The sequence below is a fragment of the Lactuca sativa genome, chromosome 6 (assembly GCF_002870075.4).
Source record: "Lactuca sativa cultivar Salinas chromosome 6, Lsat_Salinas_v11, whole genome shotgun sequence".
NCBI lineage: Eukaryota > Viridiplantae > Streptophyta > Magnoliopsida > Asterales > Asteraceae > Lactuca > Lactuca sativa.
Window position 1 is genome coordinate 11,194,296 of NC_056628.2, and position 6,875 is coordinate 11,201,170.

General features: G+C 36.8%; 2 long non-coding RNA genes across 5 annotated transcripts; both read left to right on the forward strand.

The window, feature by feature from the left end:
* Window positions 1–2,553: 2,553 nt before the first annotated feature.
* LOC128126576 (uncharacterized) lies at window positions 2,554–3,230 on the forward strand. The gene is made up of 2 exons (XR_008224539.1): window positions 2,554–2,975; window positions 3,161–3,230. It is a non-coding gene; the product is annotated as an uncharacterized LOC128126576 (long non-coding RNA).
* A 1,122-nt stretch (window positions 3,231–4,352) lies between these two features.
* LOC128126577 (uncharacterized) lies at window positions 4,353–6,635 on the forward strand. 4 transcript variants are annotated; one of them, XR_008224540.1, is made up of 9 exons: window positions 4,353–4,443; window positions 4,554–4,653; window positions 4,978–5,043; window positions 5,101–5,324; window positions 5,442–5,513; window positions 5,605–5,721; window positions 5,891–6,103; window positions 6,195–6,282; window positions 6,404–6,635. It is a non-coding gene; the product is annotated as an uncharacterized LOC128126577 (long non-coding RNA). The 4 variants fall into 4 exon arrangements; XR_008224542.1 differs by having other exon boundaries at window positions 5,101–5,236; XR_008224541.1 differs by having other exon boundaries at window positions 5,126–5,324.
* Window positions 6,636–6,875: the final 240 nt, after the last annotated feature.

Here is a 6,875-nt window from a genome sequence, read left to right on the forward strand (position 1 = left end):
AATCCATGAATGCTGCTGGAGTATCGGTTAGTCCGAACGACATAACCAAGAACTTGTAGTGTCCATATCTTGTTTTGAATGCAGTCTTCTCAATATCCTGCTCTCTCACCTTCAGCTGATGATATCCTGACCTAAGATCGATCTTTGAGAAGTAGCTCGAACCTTGCAGCTAATCGAATAGGTCGTCAATCATCGGCAATGGATACTTGTTCTTCACCTTTGCTTTCTTCAGCTCTCGGTAGTCTATACACATTCTCATGCTTCCGTCCTTCTTCTTCACGAATAACACTGGAGCTCCCCAGGGTGATGAACTAGGTCGAATGAAACCGTTGTCCAACAGCTCCTGAAGTTGCGTCATAAGCTCCTTCATCTCCGTCGGTGCTAATCGGTATGGTGCCTTTGCTATCGGTGTTGTTCCTGGTAACAAGTCTATACGAAACTCCACTTGTCTATCAGGTGGTAATCCGGGAAGATCTTCGGGAAAGACTTCTGGATAATCGCACACAACCAGTATATTCTGCACCTCTTTCTTTTCCTTCTTAGCATCGATTACGAATGCCAAGTACGATGCACATCCTTTGGACAAACATTTCCTGGCTTTCATCAGGGAGATGATTCCAGAATTCACTCTGCGTTTATCCCCGTACACCATAAATGATTCCTTTCCGGGTGGGTTTATCCTAACTATCTTCTTTCGGCATAATATCTCGACATCGTTGGCGCTAAGCCAATCCATACCAAAAATGATGTCGAAACCGTTTAAATCTATGGGTAATAGCTCCTCATGGAATTTGTTTCCGTTTAAGTCAATGACGATGTTCCTAATATGATTACTAACAGGTACGAATTTGCCACTGGCAACTTCTACAATCAGGGAATTATCAAGTTTTTCTACAGGTAATGCTAATTTCCCACCAAATTTATGCGACACAAAGGAGTAGTTGGCTCCGGAATCAAATAGTATATTTGCAGGCAAACTATTTACAAGAAAGGTACCTGAAGCGACGTCTTCTACCTCCTTTGCAGCCTCGAGCGTCATCTGGAAGGCTCTCGCCTTCGGCTTCGGTGGAATGTTGGGCCTTCCCGCATCTTTCTTCTTTGGGCAATCCTTGGCAATATGCCCTTCTTCATGGAACTCATAGCACACCCTCTTGTTGGTGGTGCACTCATTGGCATAGTGCCCCATTTTCCCACACTTGTAGCAGGTTACTTCCTCACCACATTTTCCCGAGTGCTTCTTCTTGCACTTCTCGCACCATTTATATTCATTTCCTCCCCCGAACTTCTTTGAACCGAACTTGCTCTTCTTTTTGTTGGGTCTAGTAGACCCTTCAAATTTCCGCTTCTCGCCAACCTCGACTTTGCTGGCAACTCTTCCTTTAATCATATCCTCCACAGACTTGGCAGCCCAGATAGCTACCTCCAAAGTAGGTGCCTGACGTACTGGCACCGTGTACTCCCAGGGTAATCCCTTTGCGTACTTATCAATTTTCGTCAACTCATCTGGAACAAGACGCAAGGAAAATTCCATCTTTTCTGTGAAGTTGTTCGTGTATTCATCGATTGACATGCTCCCCTTCTTCAGGGTTAGAAACTGGTTCTCTAACTCGAGCAGGTTTTGAGTTGAGCAGTACTTTCGTTTGAATTGCACCAGAAATTCTGCCCATGTCAGTTGCAGGGGCTTGTTGGGGCTTAAAGTCTTCCCCAAGGTATTCCACCAACGTACAGCGCCTCCCTGAAACTGACGTACTGCAAACGTGGTCTGTAGCTTCCCTCTGCAACTGCATGTCATGAAAGCTAACTCCATCTCCGAGATCCAATCCATGACTCTGATTGCATCTTCCTTTCCCGTGCAAGTCGATGGCTTGCAAGTCTGACACTACTAGAAAAAGACCTTTTACGACGCGCAAAACACGACGCTCTTTGATTTATGTTACGCATTAGAGAGTGACATTAAAAAAGTGTCATCTCTTCAAAAATTTTAAGGATTTAGGTCGCGCATTACTGAGTGCCCTTAAATTAGTGTCTGATGTAAAAATATTAAAAACACGGAGGGCACCTATAATAAAAAGGGCGTCCTCTACAAATGTCGCTTTATAATTTTAATAAACACGCGTTTCTGGGACTCAGGGGGGAAACTAAATCCCCCAAAATTTTGAACACCCGCTTCCTCTTCCTCTCTACTCTCTACACCCGCCAAATCAACTTCATTCTCTCCCTTCTTTCTCTCTGCAAACCCCTTCTTCTCCGATCGACTTTCACTTCCTTCTATGTGAAAACCCTAATCAAACATAACACATTTGAAATAGTAATATCTTCTTTCATTTTCTCCCCTACTACTCTCTGTAAAACCTAGCAGCCGCCACCACTAGAAACATGGAAAATCCCCCAAAATTCTGAAGTACCCCGCTCACTCCTCTCAATATCTCTTGCGTTTTCGTATTTATAGCCAGAGTTGGAGAGCGAAAAGAAGAAAGAAGAAAGAAGAAAGAAATGATGTGCGTATTCTTCCTCTTTTCTTCCTCTAGCTCGATCACAACCCTTCTTCTCCCTTCTTATTATTTCTTTTTTTATTTGCAGGTGAGGGTGTGAGGTGGCGTTCAAAGGTTGTCAAGGGGTTGTGAGGAGCTATAGGGCTCAAGTTCGAGGTTGAAGATTAGAAACCGAAGGTTGAAGATCAGATTTGGGATTAGATGAGTCGCTGGTACAACTGACGTCGTCGTGGTGTAGGTCAGATGAGTCGCCGGAGTCCAGGCCAAGTAACAGTGTCGCTGGAGTTTCAGGAAGCTAACGATGTCATCAATTCGAGTGCAGGTGATGTGCCGATTATTGATTTTGGATCAATTACTAACTGTTTGCCATTTTCTTTCTAGAAAATCAATGTAGTGTCTGCTTCTTAATCTTGTTCTCTATGAGTACCATTGTTACCGTCTCTGGTAAAAACATCTAACCATATGCCAGATTCGTTGATTCAGGTTCTCCTCTTCTCCTTTACGTCCCTAAACTTCTTTTCAATCAACACAATTAAGTTTTTACTGCCCACTAAGTGTTTGATTATTTGCTTCACCGAGTATTGCAATATTTGATTATCAAATCAAGGCCCCTGTCTCATCTTGTGTAATCCATTTTTGATACTAGTATTGTTGTTGTATGTTAAAAGGCTACAAAAGTACCTGTTAAAGAGTATGAGTTTGATGAAAAGAAGATGGCAAATGTGCAGTCTCATCTGGTGCGTATCAATAAGGGCATTATTGTACTTTTTAAATTTATTATTATTTTTTAATTTTTAATAATTGGGTTATGCAGGAAAAATTGGTTGCTAATAACTATTACTTGAACAGGTCTCCAAAAGATGCGTACAGATAAATATATTATTCATGAAGTGAAGGCAAGAATAGTTGAATGGTATATGATTATGAACAGGGGCAAATGCGTAAAACAAATTATGATTCTTTTTATTATGGATGGTGCACAGGACAAGGGCAGGCTGGTCAAGACTGGAAGCTTTACACATTCATATCCATTTTGTTGAAGATCTGATACCCCTCTTATCTACAGAGCAGTTCCCATGATGAGCAGGTAATAAACAATAATAATATTAGTAATGACCTTCTTTCTTTTTAGCATACCCTTTTTAATATGTTTTAATTTTTATTCTGGATCCATAATACAGTTGCTTGAAGCAGCTTGGTGTCTTACAAACATAGCTGCTGGAAAACCTAAAGAAACAAGAGCTTAATTGCCTGCATTACCTTTACTCATTGCTCAAATTGGAGGTTAGTGTTAAGTACTTAGTTTTTAATATTTCTTGATTTTTTCATATCACTTCAATGGCGTAATTCTAATTTTGTAATTGTTATCCAAAAAAGAGTTCAGTGCCTGTTGCAGAGCAATGTGCATAAGCATTAGGAAATGTTGCAGGAGAAGGTGAAGAACCGAGACAAATTCTGATTTCTCAAGGGGCATTACTTCCTCTTGCAAAAATGATGTTACCAAATAAAGTTTCAGTTAACGGGTGAACCAAGTTTCTCTGAAATGGATAGTTTTTGTAAATTTTTTATACAAAATTCAATTCTGTTCTTCAATATTATAAAGATCAACGGTAAATTGGTAATTTTTGCTTTTGTTTTCCAATTTTCAGGCGACAGCATTGTCAGGGCCTCCTTATATCTTTGTTTCTACTCCAGCTTGTGTCCAAAGATGTCTTTCATCAGGTGTTCTTCAAGCAAAATTCGTTCATGATTATCTTTCAATTATTATTCTTGATAAGGTATGGATTCTTTTCTTTCTGTAACATTTATAATACTCTTTATTAAAGTACTGATTCATGTTAGTAAATCAGGCAGATCTTCTTTTTACATATGGATATGAAAAGAATCTCAAAGATCTCAAAACTCACATTCCTAAAAGATGTCAATGCCTTCTCATGGCTGCTACCTCAAGGTTTGTTTGTGTCATTATCACTTCTTATAAGATGGTATTTCCATTTCTACCCCTGCAATTTCTTCATTCAATTAATTCTGATGAAATTTTTGCAGTGATGATGTTGAAAGCTTGAAGAAGCTTTATCTACACAATCCCTATATTCTTACTTTAGCAGAAGTTGGTGATGGAAAGGACGAAATTGTCCCCAAAAATGTTCAGCAATTTTGGGTAAGAGCTTAAGAGCTAAAATCTTGTATACTTATTTAACAAACTTATTTTAGGGCATTTCTTTAATACATTTTATAGTTTCTTGAATCTTTATTTATTTCTTTTACTTTTATATTTAGATACAATGTAGTTATCGAGATAAGCTTCTTTACATTCTTGCAATTTTGAAGTTGGATCTTGTTCAAAAGAAAGTCTTTATATTTACAAATACAATTGACACAAGTTTTAGACTAAAACTTTGAGCAAGTATTATTTTTCCCATTAAATTAATCTTTTTTTACCTATTATAGATTTTAATAAAACTTTTTATATATTTTTTGACAGTTTGGTATAAAATCTGCTGTGTTAAATGCTGAATTGCCTGTGAATTGACGTCTACATATTCTTGAGGTATTATTCCCTTTGACTTTTCTTGAAGTTTTTATAATTCTATATAATGTTTTTTAGGGTTTTGGTTCTTAAATGAATAAAGAAAACAAATTTCCTGGGCGGGAAAGAAGCAGACATACTTGCTGGTAAGATGAGTATGGTACAGTTGCAAGGGCGGGACCAGTTGCTGACAGCACAAAATGAAATGCTCAAGGTACTCTACTCTACTGCTTCATCATATATGTCTGCAAGTTTGGTTGGCAGTTTCCCTTATTACAGATGCGTTGGCTGCATCTGGTCAGGTATAAATTCACCAAATGTTGACTTTGACTTGACTTGACATATAGTTTAAGGAAAATGTTTGACTATTTGTCAGTTAGTTGACTTCTTAACCATTTTTTTGTTTTGTTTTGTTTTAGGCGTTGATTGCTAGTTCGGTTTCAAAAGGGAATTATAGATCTGTGAAGGATATCACATACTTCGTGTTGACTGTAATGTTAATTAATAATTATTTTGTTTATATAATATATAAAGATGTTTTTATTTTATAAAAGTTAATTAATGTTTTATCATTTTCTTTAGATTGGTTTTGTGATGGGTGTTACTTTGGCTGCAATATTGGGAGTTTCATTTGGTTCCATAGTCACACTGTTCACTAAGGACATTGGAGTATTGGCGATTGCTAGAACCGGGGTTTTGGTAAACTCCCTATCATACCCTTGTTGTTAATATATATATATATATATATATATATATATATATATATATATATATATATATATATATATACATATATATATATATACATATATATATATATATATATATATATATATATTTCTGATGCGTTTTGATTTTGTGAAAAAAGTTTGTGAGTGCTAGTCAGCCTTTGAATGCTTTTGCTTTTATTGTTGATGGTTTGCATTATGGAGTTTCAGACTTCCCGTATGCTGCTTATTCCATGGTATGCTTTTTTTTAGACATGAATATAAAATTACATATTTGCCCTTGGATTAATATGTTTTCACTGTAGATGCTTGTTGGGATTTTATCGTCTGTAATTGCAACTTGTTATGAGATGGTATTACCACATTTTTCATACTAATACTAATTACTAAGGCAGATTTCATTTGAAGTGTCTCTTGGATTAATAATAGCACAATGTTTATCAGGCCAAAACCATTGCATTTTGCAATAGTTGATGAACTTGATTATGTCCTAATTGATGAGGGAAGAAACCCATTGCTGATAAGGGGTGAGGTATGTCTTCTTACTTTGAGTGCTGTACGGATAAATGATGTTTAAAAAATATTTGGGAAAGTAAACAAAAGGAACTAGTTACTTAACAACTTTGATATTTTGATATGCATCTCATTCTCAGGCTAGCAAGGATGCTGCACGTAACACAGTTGCTGCTAAAGTAGCTGAGCTTCTCATGCGTGGCCTCGTATTTTACTTTTTTGCCCTTCTTTTTCCTTTTTGATGTCTTGTTATCCATCTCCATTGTATGCGTATCTCATTGTTTGTTCCACTACACATCATGTAAATTTATATATTGTAACAAATAGAATTGTAAGACATTAAATTTTATGAAATGGATTATATTTTTTGTATATGATATTTTATTTTATATTGTGAGGCATTAAATGCAAATTTAATTTGAAAATTAGTAAATCTATAAAAAATATTTTTTTTTAACATTTAAAATTATGATACGCAAACATGCGTGTCATCTTCATTTATGACATGGCCTTTCTTGACAGAGGCTTTCTTGATACGCATTGCGTGTCATTAACACGCGCGTCGTAAGGTTACGACACGCGAATGCGTATCGTCTTCCTTTATGACAGGGC